This window comes from Canis lupus, chromosome 19 (assembly GCF_011100685.1).
Source record: "Canis lupus familiaris isolate Mischka breed German Shepherd chromosome 19, alternate assembly UU_Cfam_GSD_1.0, whole genome shotgun sequence".
Classification (NCBI taxonomy): Eukaryota; Metazoa; Chordata; class Mammalia; order Carnivora; family Canidae; genus Canis; species Canis lupus.
Genome location: NC_049240.1, coordinates 46,333,060 through 46,355,083, shown reverse-complemented (window position 1 = coordinate 46,355,083; position 22,024 = coordinate 46,333,060). Strand labels below are relative to the sequence as shown.

At 33.0% G+C, this 22,024-nt stretch overlaps 1 long non-coding RNA gene across 1 annotated transcript in view; it reads right to left on the bottom strand.

Annotated features, from left to right (window-relative positions):
- LOC119864397 overlaps positions 1 to 19,490 on the bottom strand; it is a 22,322-nt gene extending 2,832 nt beyond the window's left edge. The window contains exons 1-3 of the long non-coding RNA XR_005373816.1: positions 19,433 to 19,490; positions 1,693 to 1,881; positions 773 to 946 (exon numbers count right to left, since the gene is read on the bottom strand). This is a non-coding gene — a long non-coding RNA (uncharacterized LOC119864397). The remainder of the gene's footprint in view (positions 1 to 772; positions 947 to 1,692; positions 1,882 to 19,432) is intronic.
- Positions 19,491 to 22,024: the final 2,534 nt, after the last annotated feature.

Below are 22,024 nucleotides of genomic sequence, written 5' to 3'. Positions count from 1 at the left end.
ATTCATGAATCAAGAAAAAACATCTGTATAGCATAATAACCATGGGGGGAAAATATAGTTCATGTTTTATGCAATATATATACATTAGTCCCAAAAGGTTATGTGGCTGAGTTTTACAAAACTTTGAAGGGACAGAAAATTCATGTGTTATATAAACTCTTCCAGAAAAACAAGGGAATCTGCTTTTTTGTAGGGCATATGAACTTCAGCATGATGAGTCAAAACCAAATTACTGTCTCTCTATATACACTTTCATAATCAATTAATAAAAATTGTCATTTCATAGTTACCCACCAACACTCGGTATTATACTCATTTATCAGTAGGAAAAAGACAAAAAATGTATCTTGTTATTTAAATTTGTATTTGCCTAAATTCTAGACAGATTGAGAATCTATTCATGTTTATTAGTGATTACTTTTATAAATATGGATAAATCTTGAATACAACAGTATACTATAATATAGTTCATACACACATATACTATATTGTTGAGTAGTTAAAAAACATGTAGCGATGATAGTCACCAAATTCTGCATCATGACTACCTTCTGGGATGGCTTAAGCTAGAGTGAGCTTAAACTATAATTGAGTAGATTAGATTTTTTCTTCCAAAAAATTTATTCCCTTCTTCCCATGACATCTATGAAAAGAGTAAGTTCAGCCACCCTATTGATTTGGAGCTGATCTATGTGATTTGTCTTGAGCAGTAAAATATGGATTAAAGTGAAAGTATATTACCCCTGAGGAGAAATCCTGTATTTCCACTCACCTCTCTGGAAGCTTCCATTTCCTTCATGAAAAATAACAGGTCCCAGTTTCTGCTGTCACTCAACCAAAGCCCAAAATTGGTACAAATGGAATGGACCCAAACTCAATGAAGCCTTTATGAGAGCTGACCAAACCATCCCTTGGACACATGAGTGAGAAATCCATATTATATAAACTGCAAATCAATGGGAAAAAACGACAAAGGATATAAACAAATATATCATGGAAGACAAATATAAATGAGCATCATAAGAAAGATGCTCAAATTTGTTAGGAAAATACAGAGGAAAAAAACAGAGAGGTTATAATTAAAGTGTCAAATAAAGCAGCACTTTTCTCTTACTAGGTTGATAAAAATTAATAGGTTGCTCATATATAGTCTTAAGGTATGGAATATTAAGCATCACCCACCTTTGCTAGAAATGTTAATTATTATAGCATTTTTGGAACACAATTTAACAGTATCTATTAACTTAAAAATACATATGTATAGAGCCTCAGATTTTCCACTTCTACAGATCTATTACAGAAATATTTTGTGCACATACAAGGAGAGTCATGCAAAACTCTATTTATTGCAGCAGTGTTGCTGAGAAGTTAAATATACCTTCCTGTCCCCATTGTTTAACAATATCCAGAACTGTTAAAATAACCTAGATCCTTGCTCCAGGAAATAAAACTAATAATTAATTATAATAATAATACTCATCAGGAATAACATTTCTTGTCAAAACTTGCTTCCAGTACCTCACTTCTCTGTTCCCATCAATCCAAAAGTGTTATACTATAAATGCTACTCAGTTCTTCACCATGTAAGTCATCCTGCCCAAACCTTACAATCATGATTCCCTTTTCCTGGACATCCCTAAGACCATGCAAACTTGATATTCTCTCTTATTGCAGTCAATCTAATTAACCTACCATTGCCTAGTTACAGATTTCCCTGGTGGTCTTTTGTGAGCCGAAGGCCAACATTTGAAATTGCAGTACCAAACTATACAAAATAGCAGTATAGAGCACAGTTCTGGAGTCAGATTTCCTGAAGTTGAATCCTGAAACCACATCTTACTAGCAGTGTGACCTTGAGGAAATAATATTCCTGGTCCTTGCCTGTAAAGTAGGGACAATAACAGAAATTATTTATTGAATTCTTGTGGAAAATATATTATTTAATTTATTTAGAGCATTTAGGGTGAGGGCACAGAGTAAAGCCTCAAAAAGTGTTAAGTATATAAACAAAAGTATCAGATATAAACAACAATAAGTAAATAAATCACCTAAATCAAGTAAATAAATGACCTAAATCTCTATCAATAGAATGACTAAAAAAATCTGTAATACATTTTATGTACATTTTTTTTAAAAAAGATTAATATCAAAATCTTGATACTGAGAATTCAAATTGTGACATGAAACATATGTGACTACTTAAGTAAAATTATAGGTACATAGTTTATATTTAATCAGTATATAAATTTGTTTTTGGAGGATGTCATCAAACCAAAACTGTTCATTTCTGTGGGAAAAGAATTGGATTGCAGATTATTAAAAAGGATTGTAGCCTTTTATTCCCCTCCCCAAAATATTCATGTATTAGTGATTTTTCTTACAAAGGAAATACATGATGATGATGATTTTTAATGGTGATTTGTTAATATTATGGTGATGAAAAATTATAGGCATAGCATACAGAATTGTAAAATAATATATAAAATGCCTACCTTTTGCACTGAAACTTTCAAGTAATTTATAAATGAATATACGAAATACTTTCAAATACTGCCCTATTTACAATTTTTGAATAGTGACTTCAGGAAAGAGGCTAAGCAGATGTTTTTACTGAAGCATAAGCAACTTTGAATCATGAAGTGAGGAGTAATTCCTTAACCAATGAAAATGTCAAGAAGAGTTTAGGTAGGCAAATATCATCCTGCCCAGATGGTTAGATTGAATATTGCTTCATTTAATTTTTGGCAAATTGATCTATTTTGTTTTAGTGAATACATTTTTAGAAATCATAGGATATTTTACATTAGCTCAGAAGGAAATATTTTCCTTAATAAAACCAAGCAGCATATTTTATCTGGTCTTTACTCAGAACAAAAAGAAAGAAATTTCGATCACTGAGATTTAAGGATTAAAACAGAACTCCCTCCTATACAACTTTTACAAGTTATCAACCAAATATAGTTTAACACCATGTTGTGAATCACATCTATTCTCAAAGTCAGTTTAAATAGATTTCTTTACAATTTTGTTTTTAAAAGTGATAATTTATTGCTTTAGAGTGTACAAATCTCATTCAGAAATTTATCTGACTGGAGTGCCTGGGTGGCTCAGTTGGCTAAGTGCCTCACTCTTGATTTGGCTCAAATCACAAACTCCCAGTGATAGGATTGAGCCCCATGTCAGGCTCTGTGTTGAGTAGGGAGTCTGATTGGGATTCACTCTCCCTCTCCCTCTGCCCCTCCCTCCCAAGCTCTCTCTTTCTGAAAATAAATGGATAAATCTTAAGGGGGAAAAAAAGAGGAATTTGTCTGGCTGATAAATATAGGTGGATGGACAGCTCGGGTGGCTCAGCGGTTTAGCGCGCCTTCCGCCCAGGGCCTGATCCTACAGACCTGGGATCCAGTCCCATGTAAGGCTCCCTGCAGGGAGCCTGCTTCTCCCTCTGCCTCTGCCTGTGTCTCTGCCTCTCTCTCTCTCTCTCTGTCTCTCATGAATAAATAAAATGTTTAAAATAAATATAAATAATAAATAAATAAATAAATAAATAAATAAATAAATAAATAAATAAATAAATATAGGTGTTACCACTAAAACACATTTACAAAGACAATGAATTTCAGAAAAAGAATACCGACCAGGGGACATTAAGTACTATATTTTATTCTGCTAATTATTAGCTCTAATATGTAATTCATGCTCTTTTCAGTAATTGACACATAGGATTATATTAGTTTATGGAGTATAGCATAATGATTTGCTATATGTATATAACGTGAAATGATTAACACAGTAACTATAGTCACCATGCCGTGCATTGCATTTCCAAGACTTATTTATCTTAGAACTGGAAATTTGTACCTTTTGACCTTTTCCCATTTCTCACGCAGGCCACCCTCCCAATTCTGACAACCATTGATCTGTTTTCTGTTTTTATGAGTCAAGGTTCTACAAATAAGTGTGATCATACAGAATTAGTGTTTCTCTGTCTGACGTATTTCACTTAGCATATGCTCTTGAGGTTCATCCATGTTGTCAAAAATGGCAGTATTTCCTCCTTTTCACAGTCGAATAATAATAGTAATCATATTTTCTTATCCACTCATCCACTGATGAACACTTCAGTTGTTTCTATGTCTTGGCTATTATAAATAATGCTTTGATGAACACAGGGGTAGAGATATCTCTTCAAGATATGACTTTGTTTCCTTCAAATATACCCAGAAATGGAATCGCTAGATCATATGGTAGTTCTATTTTTAATTTTTTGAGGAACTTCCATACTGTCTTCCATAGTGGATACACCAACTAACATCCCTACAACATGTTGTTCACAAAAGGTTTCCTTTTCTCAGCTTTCTCCACTTTTCTCCCTATCAACAGTTGTTATCTCTTCTTTTGATAACAGGTACTCACTGATATCTCACTGTAGTTTTGATTTGCATTTCTATGATGACTAGTGATATTGGACACCTTATTATGTCCTTATTGCCCATTTTTTATGTCTTCTTTGGGAAAATGAACATTCAGATCCTCTATTCATTTTCTAATCAAATATTAGCTTTTTTGTTATTGAATTATATGAGCTTTCTGTACATTTTAGATGTTAACTCCTTATCAGATAGATGATTTGCAAATATTTTCTCTCATTCTGTAGGTTGCCTTTTCATTTTGTTGATGGTTTACTTTATTGCACAGAATCTTTTAAGTTTGATGTGATCCCCCTCATTTTTATTTTTTGATATTTTTGGTTGTGGTCTCAAATCCAAAAACACCATTGACAAGACCAATGTCAAGGAGCTTACCACATTTTTTTTCCTTTAGGTGTTTATGGTGTAGGTCTTTTATTCAAATCTTTAATCCATTTTGAGTTAATTTTATGTATGGTGTAAGATAGTGATCCAGTTTCATTCTTTGGCATGTGGCTCTCCATTTTTCCCACCCCCCATTTATTGAAGAGACTATCCTTTCTCCACTGTATAGCCTTGGTTCTTTGTCATAAATTAATCGATTATACATTAATGGGTTAATTAATCGGTTTGTTTCTGAGTTCTCTGTTCTATTCCATTGACCTACATGCCTTTCTATCCTATACTACTAATCCAGTGTCTACTTTCATGCCAATTCCATACAGCTTTGATTACATAGCCTTGTAATACAGATTGAAATCAGATAGTTTGATGCCTCTGGTTTGTTCTTCTTTCTTAAGATTGCTTTGGCTATATGAGGTCTTTTGTGGATCCATACAAATTTTAGAATTGTTTGTCCATTTCTATAAAAAATGCTATTGGAATTTTGATAGAGATTGACTTGAGTAGTATAGACATTTTAACTCTTCCAAACCCTCAACCTGAAATGTCTTTCCATTTATTTGTGTCTTCCTCAATTCCTGTCATTGATGTGTTAGAGTTTTTAGTGTACATATCTTTCACCTCCTCAGTTACACTAATTCCTAGGTATTTTATTCTTTTTGATGAAGTATAAATGGGATTACTTTAATTTTTCTTTCTGATAGTTTGCCATTAGTGTATAGAAACACAATGGATTTTTTTGTATATTGATTTTGTATCTTACAACTTTACTGAATTCAGTTATTAGTTCTATAGTTTTTGATGGAGTTTTTGGGGTTTTTTTATAAATGATAATATTGTCATTCCTTAAACAGAGACAGTTTTACTTCTTTACAGTTTGGATGTCTTTTATTCGTTTTTATGTCTAATTGTTCTGGTTAGGACTTCTTCTTAAGATTTATTTATTTATTATTTGAGAGGAAAAGAAAGAAAGAGACAGAAAAATCTCAAGCAGACTCCCTGCTGAGCATGGAGCCTGATGCAGGGTTTGATCTCACGACCCTGAGATCATGACCTGAGCTAAAATCAAGAGTCAGGCACTTACCCAGCACCCCCTGGTTAGAACTTCTAATACCATGTTGAATAAAAGTGGCAAGAGGGCATCATTGTCTTATTCTTGATCTTAGAGAAAAAGCTTTCAACTTTTCTCCACTGAGTATGATTATTAGCTGTGGGCTTGCCATATATAGCCATTATCATGCTAACATAAGTTTCTTTTGCATATTTAGTTTGCTGAAAGTTAATATCATGAAGGGATGTTTAAATTTTGTCAATTTTTTTGTATCTATTGAGATAATCATGTAATTTTTAACCTTCATTTAATGTGGTGTATCACATTGATTTGTGTTTCTTGAACCTTGCTTATATCCCTACAATAGTTCCCAATCTCGCTTGATCCTTTCCATGTGTTATTGAATTCAGTCTGCTAATATTTGGTTTAAGACTTTTGCTTCCATGTTCATCAGGGATGTTGGTCTATACTTTTTTCTTCTTATAATATCCTTATCTGGTTTTGATAAGAGGATAATGATCATCATAAAATCAGCTTAAGAGTGTTTTCCCCTCCTCTATTTTTTGGAAGCATTTGAGAATTGGTGTTAATTCTTCTTTAAATGTTTGAATTTACCAGTAAAACCATCTGTTCCTGGTCTTTTCTTTGTTGGAGGCTTTTGATTATGGAATCAATCTTCTTAGTAGTTAATTGTTCTGTTCAAACTTTATATGTTATGATTCAGATTTAGTGGGTTTATGTTCCTAGGAATTTGTCCTTGGTTGTCCAATTGATGGCATATAATTGTTAACAGTAGACTCTTATGATCATTGTATTTGTATGATAAAGGTTATACTGTCTCCTCTTTCATTTCTAATTTTGAGTCATCTCTATTTTTTTTCTTGGTGTGTCTGTCAATTTTATGTTTTCAAAGTCCAGATGTTAGTTTCATTAATCTCTTTTATCGTCTTTTTAGTCTCTATTTAATTTATTTCTGCTCTAATCTTTGTTATTTCCTTTCTTCTACTAACTTTGGGCTTAACTTGTTCTTCCTTTTCTGTTTCCCTATGGTATAATGTTGTTTATCGAGCTCTTTCTTTTTCCTTTTTCCTATTTTATTTATTTATTTATTTATTTATTTATTTATTTATTTATTATTTTTATTTATTATTATTATTATTATTGTGTGTGTGTGTGTGTGAGAGAGAGAGAGAGAGAGAGCATGAGAGGGTGGAGGGACAGAGGGAATGGGAGAGAGAATCTTAAGCAGGTTCCACATCCTGCACAGAGCCTGATGCAGTGCTTGATCTCACAGCTCTGAGATCAGAACCTGAGCCAAAATCAAGAGTTGTATGTATAACTGACTGAGCCACTCAGGTGCTCTGACTTTCCTTAATGTAGGCATTTATCAATATAAACTCCCCTCTTGAAACTCCTTTTGTTGCATCCCATAGGTTTTCATATGTTGTGTTTCCATTTTCATTTTTCTCCAGATATTTTTCTGTTTTGATTTTTCTTTGACTCATTTATTTTTTAGTAGCTTGTTGTTTAATCTCCACATTTTTGTGAATTTTCCAATTTTCTTCTTATAATTGATGTCTGGTTCTGTAACTTTGTGGTTGGAGAAGATGCTTGATAAGATTTCAATCTTCTTGAATTTATTAATACTTGTTTTGTAGCCTAATATGTGATCAATCCTGGTAAATGTTCTACGGGCACATGGAGATGTTCAGTAAGTATCTGTAAAATTCATCTGGTCTAATGTGTAGTTTAAGTACAATGTTTACTCACTGATTTTCCATTTGGATAATCTATCCATTATTGAAAATGGGGTGTTGAAATTCTCTATTATTATTGTATTCCTGTGCATTTCTCCCTTCAGATCTGTTAATATTTGCTTTATATATGTAGGTGTTCCTATGTTGGGTAAATAAATATTTATAGTTGTTATATCTTCTTGGATTGACCTCTTTGTCATATAACGACTTTCTTGTCTCTTATTACTCTCTTTGGCTTAAATCTATTTTGTCTGATATAAGTGCAGCATTAGGTTGAGAAGGGTGTTGATGGGGAATTTTCTGAGACCAAAATATTGACTAAATGAAGACTAAAACAATGACTTAAGATGAGGCTGAAGAGATATTATAGCTAGAGTATGATGGATTTTATGCACTAGGAAAATAGTTTGAACTTGTGAACAAACAAGTCACCAGAAACCTATGAGAAGATCACATGATTTTTTTCCTCTTAGGGAATATCTCAGAAACAGAATGGATGAATGCAAATGAAACCTAATGAAGACAGATAGCAAAGAAACTGAGACGTATGAAATGAGCTCATGGGATACACAGTTAATCATATGCCTAAAATCTGAATTAAAAAGTTTTATTACAGGTAGATTTTAGACATTTTGAAAAATACAGAAAAATACAAGAAATAAATATATCTTTAATCTCACAACATAGAAATTGGTGGTTAACATTTCAGTATATTCATTTCTAGATTGTTTCCCCTCTACATACATGTACATTTTAAAACAAAACTCATGACATTGATGTGAAATACTTTGTAGGTTCTGAGTCATCAAATAATAGACATTATTTATGTGATACACCATCAGTTCCTCCTATTATTAGAAATGTAGAGATTTTAAGATTTTAAAAAGCATTGTGGTAAATGTGCTTGTGCTTGCATATCTGTGCCCTTGTCTGATTACTTAGAAAAAGCTATTAGATGCAGAAGTTTTGGGTAAAATACACTCATAATACATAATATACATTTAAAGGTTTTTAAAAATATCTATCCAAAATTCACTTTAAGAAAGCATTTGATATTCCTACCAGCAGTGTCTTTTCCCTGAAGCTTTTAAAACAATGAATATTTTTATTTTTTCCTGACAATAGGCAAATATGATATCTCACTGTTTAATTTGCATTCCTTTGATTACTTATGAAGTTAAATCCTTTCATGTTTATTGTAACTTGCCTGTTCTGTCAATTTTTCTATTGGGGTGTTTGTAGTTTTATGTTTGATTTAAAAAGGCTCAAGGACCTATCTGGTTAGGCAAAATACAGCATAAGAATTGGAATTCATTATTCAGCCATAGAGAAGCTGTAAAAGCATTTCAAAAATTCAAAATGTGTGAAAAATAGGAGCACAGCAAGGCTTCAGGTAAACAAAAATGTGTGTAAATATTTGGTAGGAAAGTCATAGTTATGCAAACTTAACCAAATGCCTGCCATAATGAAGTTAAGGCAGAAGAATTGGCTATTTTCAAGGTGCCAGAAGAATGAAGCAATGGAATGGAGACCCTTTGTCCATGTGGATGCAAAGAAATCCCCTTGGGTTTTAGAGAAGAAGGCTACATTGAGGAATGATAGCTGCTAGTTAGCAATGCCAGTTTTTTTTTTTTAAGTGTGTATGAAAGTAAAAAATGCCAAATTACAATAACCTTGAAAACTATCAGAAGGTATCAGCAACTTATTAAAACTTCAAAGGAGATAGAGGAAAACTAGTCAAAGAAAAATTGTATAAGACTAATTCACATACAATCTGAACATCAGTCCTTTAAATGTAAGCACTCTGCTCCACAGAAAGTGAAGAGCCTATCCTGAAATTTATAGGAACAATTTTCCTGACATTACTAGGAAAATATAATAAAATATAATGTTACCTGTGTAATCACTATCATGATGAGGATTTAAAATATTTTCATCATACCAAAAGCTCTTTCATTTCTCTCTTTTCTCTGATTATGGGTAAATTAACCTTTTTCTAAAATTTCATATAAAAGGAATTACAAAGGATTACTTTTGGTATCTACTTTTCCTCAATACAGTGCTCTTTGAGATTCATCCATGTTGCTACATACATCAGTGGTATGCAGCAGTAATGTTCTTCTTCATTGCCATATGGTATTCTATGTGAAATGTTATTTCATGTGGCTATACCACATATAATCAATCCATTACTTTGTTAATAAGTATATGAGTTGTTTGCAGCTTGGGGCTATTATGAAAGAATTTGCTATGTATAAGTTGTTATAGTGTGGATATAGGTTTTTTAATTTTTCTTGAGTATTTAGCTAGAGGTGTAAGACTAGGTCCTGTGATAGATATAGGTTTCACCGTTCCAAAATATGCTGGTTTTAATGATAACAACAACAACAACATAAAGAACAAAATAGGTAGTCTTTTTAATTACATTCTAATAGATGTATAGTAGTGTTTCATTGTGGCTTCAATTTTTCATTTCCCTGATGATTAATGGTGTTGAAAATCTTTGCTGTGTGAGTTGGTCATCTCTACATCTCTTCACTTAATTTTTTTAAAAGATTTTATTTATTTATTCATGAGAGACACAGAGGGAGAAGTAGGCTCCTTGCAGGGAAGCTGATGTGGAACTCGATCCAAGACCCCGGGATCATGCCCTGAGCCAAAGGCAGACACTCAACCACTGAGCCATCCAGGTGTCCTTATATTTCTTCACTTAATATATTTTACTTTATTTTATTTTTTATTTTTTTTATTTATGACAGTCACAGAGAGAGAGAGAGAGAGGCAGAGACACAGGCAGAGGGAGAAGCAGGCTCCATGCACCGGGAGCCCGATGTGGGATTCGATCCCGGGCCTCCAGGATCGCGCCCTGGGCCAAAGGCAGGCGCCAAACCGCTGCGCCACCCAGGGATCCCCACTTAATATATTTTAAACAATTTGCTCACTTCTTTATTTTTAGTTTGTTTGTTTATTATTCACATGAGTTCTTTATAAAATCTGGAAAGAAGTGTTTCATCAGGTATATATATTGCAAATATTTTCTTCCAGTTTGTGGCTTGCTTTTATTTGTTTTTGTTTTTGTTTTTTTTTTTTTCATTTTTGTAATGGTGTCTCTCACAGAGGAAAATTTAGTTTTGATAACATCAATTTTATCAATCTTTTATACTTTTTGCTTTTGCATTGAATCTAAGAAAACTTTCACCTATGTAGGAGTTTGATAGTTTTAGAACTTGTAGATCTATAATCAATTTTGAGTTATTTTCGACATATGGTAGTAGTTGAAGTTCAGTATTTGTTTTTATCTTTATCTTTGGAATATCCAAGGCTTTGAGCTCAATTTTTTTCACAAAGACTATCATTTTTTTGCATTGCAGAGCTTAATGTTTTTTTTAAATTAAATTGATCAGTTATATGTAAGTCTATTTCTGAAACCTCTATTCTATTCCATTGATATATATCCTTATTGCAGCACAATACTGTCTTGATTATTATAGTTTTATAATGGTCACAAAGTTAGGTAGCATAAATCTTCCAACTTTGTTCTTTCATTTTTAATTTGTTGAACTATTTCAGGTCTTTCCTATTTTATATAAATTTTAGGATCTTGTCAATTTCTAGGGGTAAAAATGTCACAGTTGGATGTTGAATCAGATTCACTGAATTTATACATAAATTGGATGAATAATCTTAACAATTTAAGTTTTTAATTCAGAAACCTAACATATTGCTCTGTTTATTTTGTTGTCTTTAATTACCCTAGACAATACTTTCTTTAATACACAGATTTTTTTAAGTTCATTCCTTAATACTTAGTAATTTTAAAGTGTATTTTCTAGTTGTTATCTAGAAATAAAATTGGATCCTTCTTCTTAAACTTCACTACAGTCTAGAAAGTGCTTGTAGGAAGTTAGCCCAGGTGATCCTTCTGCTTACCTCTTTTGTATTCCTTTTCCCAGAGATAGAAACGATGGGCTATTAAACAATGTAAAGACAGCTGCTTTATCATTTATTTTAGTGTTCTACTTGTTCATTGTTTAGACCCAGTTCCTGCATCACAGCCAGAAGTAGAATTCTTTAATATATTTATTTTTAATGTGATGCATTTTTCAGAAAAGTAAATGGGCACCCATACTCTTTGCATTTAAGAATGTGAAGACTATGGTAAGAAAATGCAGAAACTGGCAGATTCAGAAGAGTAGTGTAGTCTGAAAGGGATGTACTTTTTCATATATTTTTCCTGATAAGATAAAAACTACAAAACTCTACAAATTACTAAATGATAAATTATCTCCACATAGTTAAGTACAGACTGCTACAGGAGTTCATCTTTTAGCAACTATAAAACCTTGAGACTTTACTAAAGGTTTTTCTCTTCAACCTCTACATCAGCGTAAGAGCTAAAAGATGTGAGTAAATGAGGGGAAGGGAGCAAAGGAAATATACCAAAGTATCTGGCTTTGCTAGAATTTTCTGTATTTAGTAATTAAAAAACAAAACCAAATCTCTTAAGCAACAATGAATAAATATTACAGTATAGGGAACCTTAGTATTACATCATGGATAGAGGAAAAGAATACCATTGAGCATATTTTTATTTGAGAAAACAAAAATAATTTAATATCTTTTTAATTTTTAAAATAAAATTAAAAAATTCTTGACCATAAAACAAAGTGAGATACAACAAAAATTTAAGAAAGTTTTAATAGATGAATGAGATATAATAAAATATAAATTTAAAGAAACAAGGATCCTTGCAAAAATAAAAGCAAGTCCAGGAGAAAATTTTGAGTAGTTTGCACATTTAGAAGAAAGAGGCTAAGATATTAAGACAAAGAAAAGATAAACAGTATGGAAGATAGATATGTACTTTATTTATAAGTAGAGTACCTAAAGAAAAAAAATAGTTATAACAGGTATATGACAAAAGAATAGAATTAGTATACTTATGATAACCAAAGAGAAGTAATAATTAGAATTTCTGGGTTTATTAGTTTAAGTATACCAATACCCAGAGAGTCTGGTGAATTTTTTAAAGTGCATGGATTAAACAGAACTCCAAAGGAGGTTCAAGCAGAAACAAATACAGTTTACAAACAAAGGAATAATATGTTTGACCTTAAACTCTTTGTATATCAAGAACTCTAGAAGACATTGAAATATTAAGAGAGTTTTGAGGGGAACTATTACCACCAAGAACTCTGTAACTGTGTTATATTTGAAGGAAAAAATAGAACATTCTCAAATGCGCACAGCATAGCAGTGTAATTTTCACTCTTATAAGATGGAAAAAACCTTAACAGACCTATTCTTGTTTGAAATATGCCATAATCTGAGAGCTGAATCAAAATAAAGAAGTTTAGAATACTTATAAGAAAATTCTCTTGGTCAGCATGAAGTCAAGTGAGCACTGTTAACATAACAAATGGTTAAACAAACTGAACACAAATACCATATTTGGACAAAGAAACACAATTTAAAAATAAAGTAAATCTGAAGTAAAAAAGTATTAAATTATATTAAAACTGGAAAACAACTATGAGTAAAAAAGCAAAATAAACTTGCTAAATTTTTCTGATTTGAGAACTTGCTAATAAACTTTCTTCTTTGAGAAGAATCAATATATGATCAATATATATATAGTCAACAAAATCTAGCTTTGTTATTTAAAAAGATTAAAGTAATCTCTAGTAGGGCAAATATTTTTTTATAGCTATCAAATAAGTGAGGAAAGAAAAACAGAGAATTACACCTTACAATCAAAAGAGAAAATAATAATAAAAACACTTAACATACTGAAACAATATTATAAGAGTAAGTATATAAAGTTGATAATGCAAATATACTAAATTCCCTTTATGAACTAAAAAAAAACAAAGATTCTCATTTTTGTGTACAAAATTCAAACATATTCTGATGCAGTTTCCTAAGATTTGCAGTTATTTACATTTACTTAAAATTTAAGAATTTTTTGCTATAGACTCAAAGGATTTAACAAGAAGCCTACAATACAGTGTCCAGATGTCCTTTGTCACCTATTAGCTATTTACAATAAGCAAGTTAGAATACTTTCTGTGCTATGGTTTCTTTATCTGTAAAATGAAAATAATAGTAGTATCTACCCCACAAGATGTTCTAAGGATCACTTGAGTTAAAGTATATAAAGTGCTCAGAATATTGCCTATTTTTAGGAAGTGTTACATTAATATTTTTACGTACAGAAATTCAGCAGGAGAAAAACTGGAAAGAGGAAAATACTCTCAGGTGTGAAAATATTATAACTTTGCTTGAGTTGGAGCTGATGGGATGTACAGTTTTGACTTGCTGCTAAGGGTTACAGCTACAGATGCTCACTAGGGAGGCATCTAAGGCTCTGATAAGATTTTCCCAAGCTTGTTGGATATATACCTCAAATATATCCAAAATTCAAGGGTCCAGAAAGGGAAGACATGAAGTTAGGAGGCATCATTTAGTATCATCATTAAATCTTGATTATACCTGGTACCGCTAGTCCATTCCACTGAAGGGCTTTTAGAGTAGAAGCAGTCAACTTTCAAGGACAAAAATATAGCTGTTCAATTGACTGATGAGGAATCTAATTTTTTTCTAAAGTGGAACAGAGAATGGCTATTTATTATTTTTGAAAGAGCAAATAATTACATTCTTCTTAAGAAAATACAAAGTTTTGTTGAATGATGTTGCAGATGCTGTTTGCAGTGTAAAAGGTATCCCCCATCTGAGAGAGTGGGTGGGGAGAGAAATAAAAGCCATTATGGGAGTGAGGTTAAGCTACCCATTTAACTTCTCTGATTATGGATGGAATGCTTCCTCTCCGGGAAATGCATTCCCCACTGGAAAGCAATATAGTGCAAGATGAAAAAGAGAAAGTAATAAACCAGGTATGTTCATGGTAGAGGCCTCTGTGCTGACAATTCTCTAACTAATTAAGAAAAAGAGAGGAGAAAATATTTAAAATATATAAAAAATCATGCCAGAGAATTTTGAACGAGAGTCAACAGAAGAAAATGCAAAGTCAAATATTTGGTACAGAAACTCGATAGTCATAAGATTTATTAAAGTTGAAGACAGAGCAGTAAAAATACTTGTCATACATGTTGATAGGAAAGGTCTACCAGATAAATTTGGAAAAGAAAAGCATGCTGAGCTTTTTAAAATTGTTGTACTACCTGTGGTTGATACACACAAGTATTAATCGTCTTGAATATTAGTTATGGATGATGAGTATCAACCCCATGCAGAGTCCTTCAGACTCTCCCTTCTGGAACAGCAGGAGAAATTTAGGTGAGGTGCAGCTTACATGCCTGACATCTAAGGTGCAGTGTGTGTGCCTGACGCTGCTGGTGCAGGGAAGTGTGCCTGACACCAAAGGTATGAGGTTAGGCAGTACCAACAGACATATGTTACAGTTGATTACTTTTCCCATTTCAACATTTAAAAGGAAGATAATATTGGCTAAAGGGTAAGTATCTCATTCTCGCTACTCATGTTGAGTCTCTGGTGAAGGGAGTACTCTGCTGAAGGCAAATGCAAGGAAGCACAGATCTTGAAAACAGTTTTGTAAGGATGAGAAAGTACTAGTGAGGGATCCCTGGGTGGCTCAGCAGTTTAGCGCCTGCCTTTGGCCCAGGGCGTGATCCTGGAGACCCGGGATCGAATCCCACGTCGGGCTCCCGGTGCATGGAGCCTGCTTCTCCCTCTCCTTCTGCCTATGTCTCTGCCTCTGTCTCTCTCTCTCTGTGTGACTATCATAAATAAATAAAAATTTAAAAAAAAAAAAAAAAAGAAAGTACTAGTGAAAGGAAGAAGTGGGCACCATTTTCATATTGGTGGCGATTAGGAAAGAATCCTGTAAGTAAGTAGAACTTCAAAAGTCATCTGAGAGGAAGAAGGAAATCCAAACTGAAACCAGGCTTCTTAAAATCCTGCTAAAGTTTGGGTTTAAAGAAAATGTATGAACTTGAGAGAAAGATTGCAGGGAGTGGGTGAGAGAGGGGATAAGGTGATTGCCTCTGAATGTGGTAGCACGTAAGATGTTAGGCCTAGTTACTTTAATAGAAAAGAACAAATAAACTACACTGAGAAAGGACAAGTATTTAAGAAGGAAAATAAGAATATGCTAATTACAACTCGAGAATAAATACTCTGAGTAGCATATACATGCAATAAAATGTCTAGAGACAAACGTTCCAGAAATAAATTAATTAATTAACTAATAAAACAGACCAGGAGAATAAAGAAAAGGGAAAGGGAAACAAACTTTTGGCATATAGCTATTCAGGTTTAAGTAATTGGTATTCAATTTCTGTAGAAACTTTGTTGGTCTGGCTCATGGGAATTGGATTGTAAATATGTATAATATGTAAATAACTTTTAATATACTTGAAGGATTTAAAAAGAGGGATAATAGATATGAAAGTGCTCTACAATGAATATCATTACAGACACTGGGAATGTTGAAAGGAATACCCAAAGAACATTTCCAATTCTTGTCTCATATCTGCTTACATGTATTTGATTTCCTGCATAGGGTCACTTACAAAGTATAAGCCCTTCCTTATTGAATTTGTTTTCTTTCAACTTATCTTCTTTCAAGGCACTGCCTCTCAGAGTTTCTATATAGTACAGATTCATTTGTCGGCTTTTCTGTATTTATTGTTTCTGTCATCCATTTTATGCCCAAAGATTCTCAAAGGCAGGAAACATAGCCATTTACATTGTCTGGTCCGGAAAGAGTAAATATTATATGATAATGCTTTTCAGAGATTAATTCACTAGGCGTTATTTAAGACAATTCCATTTTGGAAAATAAATTCAATTTCAACTTTCTTACATAGAGCTTATATCTTCTACTAAAATTCATGGTAAAACTGGGTAAGTCTTTTTAATACACAGTCGACTTTCAATTACTAGGCAAATCTTGTTTGCAAATACTGAATGCTTTTTGAAAAATATCACTTTCATCATATTTCAAGAATCTTAGTTCCGAGTCACATACTATGAATGCAGGCTTTAAAAAATGCCACCCAATATCACCATAGTATAAAAATCAAACTCCTTTTTTGGTTCTGCTTTGGTTAAATTTTGCCAGAAGTACTTATCACAAATTTTCTTCAGTCAGTCTGAAGTGCTTCCTCATTTTTGCATGCTAACGTTTTTGTTTGTTTTTTGTTTTAAGATTTTATTTATTTATTTATTTACTCTCTTTAACAACTTTCATATATATCATTTATACTCTGTATTATATACCACATAGCAGTGGTAACTATAGTCATTATGTTCCACATTACAGCCCTAGTGTTTACTTAACAGAATTTTAAGTGTATAATATAGTATTATTAACTAGTGTATAATATAATATTGTTAACTATAGGTACAGTATTGTACAGCAGGTTTCTAGAATTTATTTATCTTGCATTACTGAAATTTTACACCCTTTGAACAGCGTATTATCATATCTTTCTGCTCCTAGTCCTGCAACAATCATAGTACTCTATGTTTTTTAGATTGACTATTTTTAATACCTCATATAAAGTAGAATCACGTAGTATTTGTTCTTTATTGATTGGCTTTTTCACTTAGCCTAATGTTCTTGAGGTTCATCCATGGTGTTGCGTATGGCAGGATTTCCTTCTTTTTTTAAGACTCAGTAGTATCGGGGATCCCTGGGTGGCTCAGCGGTTTAGTGCCTGCCTTTGGCCTAGGGCGCGATCCTGGAGACCCGGGATGGAATCCCACGTCAGGCTCTCGGCATGGAGCCTGCTTCTCCCTCCTCCTGTGTCTCTGCCTCTCTCTCTCTCTGTCTATGATAAATAAATAAATAAATCTTTAAAAAAAAAAAAAAGGACTCAGTAGTATCCGAACATATGTATGTACCACATTTTATCTATTCATCTGTTGATGGAAATTTGGGTTGTCTTTACACATTTGCTATTGTGAACAATTATGCAATGAACATGGGAATGGAAATATTTCTTTGAGATCTTAATTTCAACTCTTTTGCATAAATAGCTAGAAGTAAGATTCCTGGATCACATGGTAGCTCTAGTTTTAATTTTTTGAGGAAACTTGACAATGTTTTTTATAGCACCTGCATCATTTTACATTTCCACCAACAGTGTACAAGGGTTCCAATATCTCCATGTACACACCAATACTTTTTTAAATGATAGCTATCCTAAGAGATTGTGAGGTGATACCTCATTGTGATTTTGATTTGCATTTCCCAGTTGATAGTGATGTGGAGCATCTTTTTATGTATCTGTTAGCCATTTTTTAAAAGATTTATTTCTTTATTCATGAGAGACACAGAAAGACAAGCAGAGACATAGGCAGAACTCTCCTCACAGGGATTATGTTGTGGGACTTGATCCAGATCCTAGGATCATGCCCTGAACCACCCAGGCGCCCCATCTGTTAGTCATTTGTATGTCTTATCTGGCGAGATGTCTGTTCAAGTCCCTTTCTCACTTTTTAATAGTTATTCATTGTTTTGTTTGCTATTGAGTTTAGGAATTCCTTATATATTTTGGATAATAAAATCTTATCAGAAATATGGATTGCAAATATTTTTTTCCATTTTGTAGGTCACTTTTCTACTCAAAAGATTGTTTCTTTTACTGTGCAAAAGTTTTTTAGTTTGATGTTGTCCACTTGTTTATTTTTACTTTTGTTTCCTGTCTTTTGTTGTCATATCCAAGAAATCATTACCAAGATCTATGCCATGAAGCTTTTCTTTTAGGTTTTCTTCTAGCAGTTTTAGAATTTCAGTTCTTATGTTTAAGTTTCTAATTTTGAGTTGGCTTTTTTGTATGGTGTAATAGATCCAATTTTATTCTTCTGCATGTGGATATCCAGTGTTCCTAACACCACTTGTTTAAGACACAGTCTTCCCTAATGCACTGTATCCTTTGTTAAAATCACCTGACAATATATGTGTAGGTTTATTTCCAGGTTCTTTATCCTGACCCATTCATCTACATGTCTGCCATTATGACAGTACAAAACTTAGATTTTAAAAAATTATTTATTTATTTGCAGTGAAGGAGAGACAGAATGAGTGAGAGAATCCTGAAGCAGACTCTGCTGAGTGCTGAAATCAATGCTGGGTTCAATCCCAGGACTCTGAGATCATGACCTGAACTGAAATAAGAAATCAGTGGCTCAATCCACTGAGCCATCCAGACACCCCAAGACAGATTTTTAAATCTGTTTTTATAGCAATAAACCTGTATAGGAGTAACTTCTTAAGACATAATATTAATATTTTACTTTATAATCTGCAACAACCTAGGCCTTTCAAGTAATGAAATCATAGAAAAAGAGTTATACAATATTTGCCCAATGCTATTCAGTTAGTTGATGATAAAGCAGGAATAAGAACCCTGATGTTGTGAGACTTTGCCCAGTGTTCTTACAGCACATGAGGGACCACTCTTTCATATGATTGTGAAAAACTTACTGTGGTTGTAGGATATTGCAAAATTTTCTACTTTTATGTACCTAATTTCATAATTTAAAGTGTAAAAATAAGAGCAGCAGATGGGAGAAAGAATGGAGACAGTGTATTTCAGCAGCATTCCTTGGACAGCTGGACGAGCAGATTGTAAGAACTGGAAAACAGTGATCAAGTTGCTAATCCTGAAGTTACCAATCAGTCATAATCAATTGACTGCCAAACCACAGTCTTGTTCAAATTTCTCATACACCTCATTCCCTTTCTTATATTTGTGACTGAGATACACAAAAGTCAAAGTTTTTGAGTAAAACAGACTGTAAGTCAAAGTTTAGAAATTCCTTTTTACCTCAATATTTCCTGGTGTCTTCAATCTCTTGTCTTTACACTTGACATCATTTGTACCTAAAAAAATCAAATATTTAGTTTGGAGAATATGCACTCCTTACTAACTGTACAGTTTATACAATACAAATAAATTCTAAGTATCCTATTTGAATGTAATTTAAGATTCATACATTACTGTGGTAAAGGAGAAAATTATTTTACTTAAAGACGTCTACAAAAATTTGGATAATATATAAAAGAATAAAAGGTAACAACTCACAGCAAGTTGCCTGATCCTAAGACTTATAGAAACAAGTTCTTTTAAATATATATTTTTAAATATGTTCACTTATTTACTTACAATTTCTAAAATCCTTCAAACACACATTCAGCAAGGTATGCTTCTAGACTCACATATCTAAACCTAAACAAATAAGCAAAAAGCTGAAAGAACCAAAACAATTTACAATAGCTTTGAATGAATTGCTAAACTCAAATAAGACTCCTATCGTTAAACTAAGTGTGACCACGGGCAAGTAAGAACACGACGACTCCTCGAGACAAGGTGGTGATGAAATGGCAGGAATGGTAGATCTGACAAGAGGCATGCCAGCCTGAGAAGTATGAGAGCAGGGTAAACAGCAAACCAATATATGTACACATTATATGTACACATTATATGTTAAGGGAAGTTCATGGATGAATAGGCATTGTCAAAGACGGGGACACTGGAATAAGTGCACTTCCTACACTAGATACTAACAATGATAATAATAGTAATGATTAAAATATCAGCTACTATGTATTATTTTTTACTTAAACTTCATAATAACTTGGTGAGTTAGCATGATTCCCCAATTTTATCAGTGAAGAAATGTATAGTTTTTGTGGTCAAGCCACATGCCCAAAATTGTAGACTGAATAAAGCATGGAGTTCAAAACCATCTCAAACTCTTTTCATTTAATATATTAAATATTTCATATATGTATTTAATACATTTATTAAATATATATATGAAACATATATATTTAATATATATATTTAATATATTTCATGCTTGGAGACATATAGTCATATTTTTGAGATTGCTAAAGAACCAGGTTAAGTTTATGGTGTATGAATAGAAATGCGGCAGACATGGGATCCCTGGGTAGCGCAGCGGTTTGGCGCCTGCCTTTGGCCCAGGGCGCGATCCTGGAGACCCGGGATCGAATCCCACGTCGTGCTCCCGGTGCATGGAGCCTGCTTCTCCCTCTGCCTTTGTCTCTGCTCGCCCCTCTCTCTCTCTCTCTCTCTCTGTGACTATCATAAATTAAAAAAAAAAAAAAAAAGAAATGCGGCAGACAGATACTAGGGCAGATTAATAAATATCGAAATGGGAGAAAGACAGAGAGTAGAACCAGAAAGCAAGACTCAAGCCATCATGTTTGTGAATTTCTATTTTTTATAGCTGAACAGAAGATTAGATATCTTCTCAAAAAAAAAAAAAAAAGAGTTTGCTTCCTTGTGTGTAAGATTACTTTTAATGTATAAGCAACACTACTAGGTTTCTTTTTCAAAATTTACAATCCCTGAACTGCCTTTTGGCCTCCTTTCTTGGCAACAAGTTCTTCATTAGTGATCTCTATAATGCAAAGGTCATGAGAAATAATTTACTTGAGGTATACCATATCAAACACATGCAACTCTATTTTTTTTATTCAGAATACTAAAAATTCTATTTGCTTATAGTGATCTAGATAATATACAACAAAATAAAAGCTTTCCTTTGGATAATTAAATGTTTTTATTCAATTATCTGATTTAGCTATCTAATCACTTAGGGAAAAAATCCTTCCCTAAGGAAGGATTCCCTAGAATAGATGTCTCAAAAATAGCTAATGAATAAATCAATAGTTGAACAAATGTATTTTTTTTTAATTTTTATTTATTTATGATAGTCACAGAGAGAGAGAGAGAGAGAGAGGGGGGCAGAGACACAGGCAGAGGGAGAAGCAGGCTCCATGCACCGGGAGCCCGATGTGGGACTCGATCCTGGGTCTCCAGGATCGCGCCCTGGGCCAAAGGCAGGCGCCAAACCGCTGCGCCACCCAGGGATCCCCAAATGTATTTTAAAAAGGAAGCACTTACTTGGTTAACCTCTCAGAGCAAACCTGAGATAATGCATGCTTTCCTTGATTAATCACAGTCTTTGTATTACAAAACAATTATTACTCCTTTAAAAATTGTATTATTTTATGGCCAAATGTATGTATGAATCAATAAAAAATTATGAATGCCAAAAAAGAAAAAGTCTATTGCAATCATAGTATTAATTAATACAAGCATCATGGAATCTAGAAAAGGAGGATATAATTTCAGTATTTTCTTTGTATCAATCAGACAGAGGGATAGAGGGATAGAGGGATACATAATATGTCGATTAAAATTTGATTATCATTAGAATTTTTTAGCTAGTGTAAAAAAAGGCACAGAGAAAAAGGTAAAAGAGGGGAAGGTTTCTCTTGAAATTACATTACAAAAGATAGAAGGTGGTATTTGCAACAGATATCTTAATGGAAAATCTATTCATTCTGACTTACACTCTGGAGGAAAGGCAAGAGTTAAGAAGAA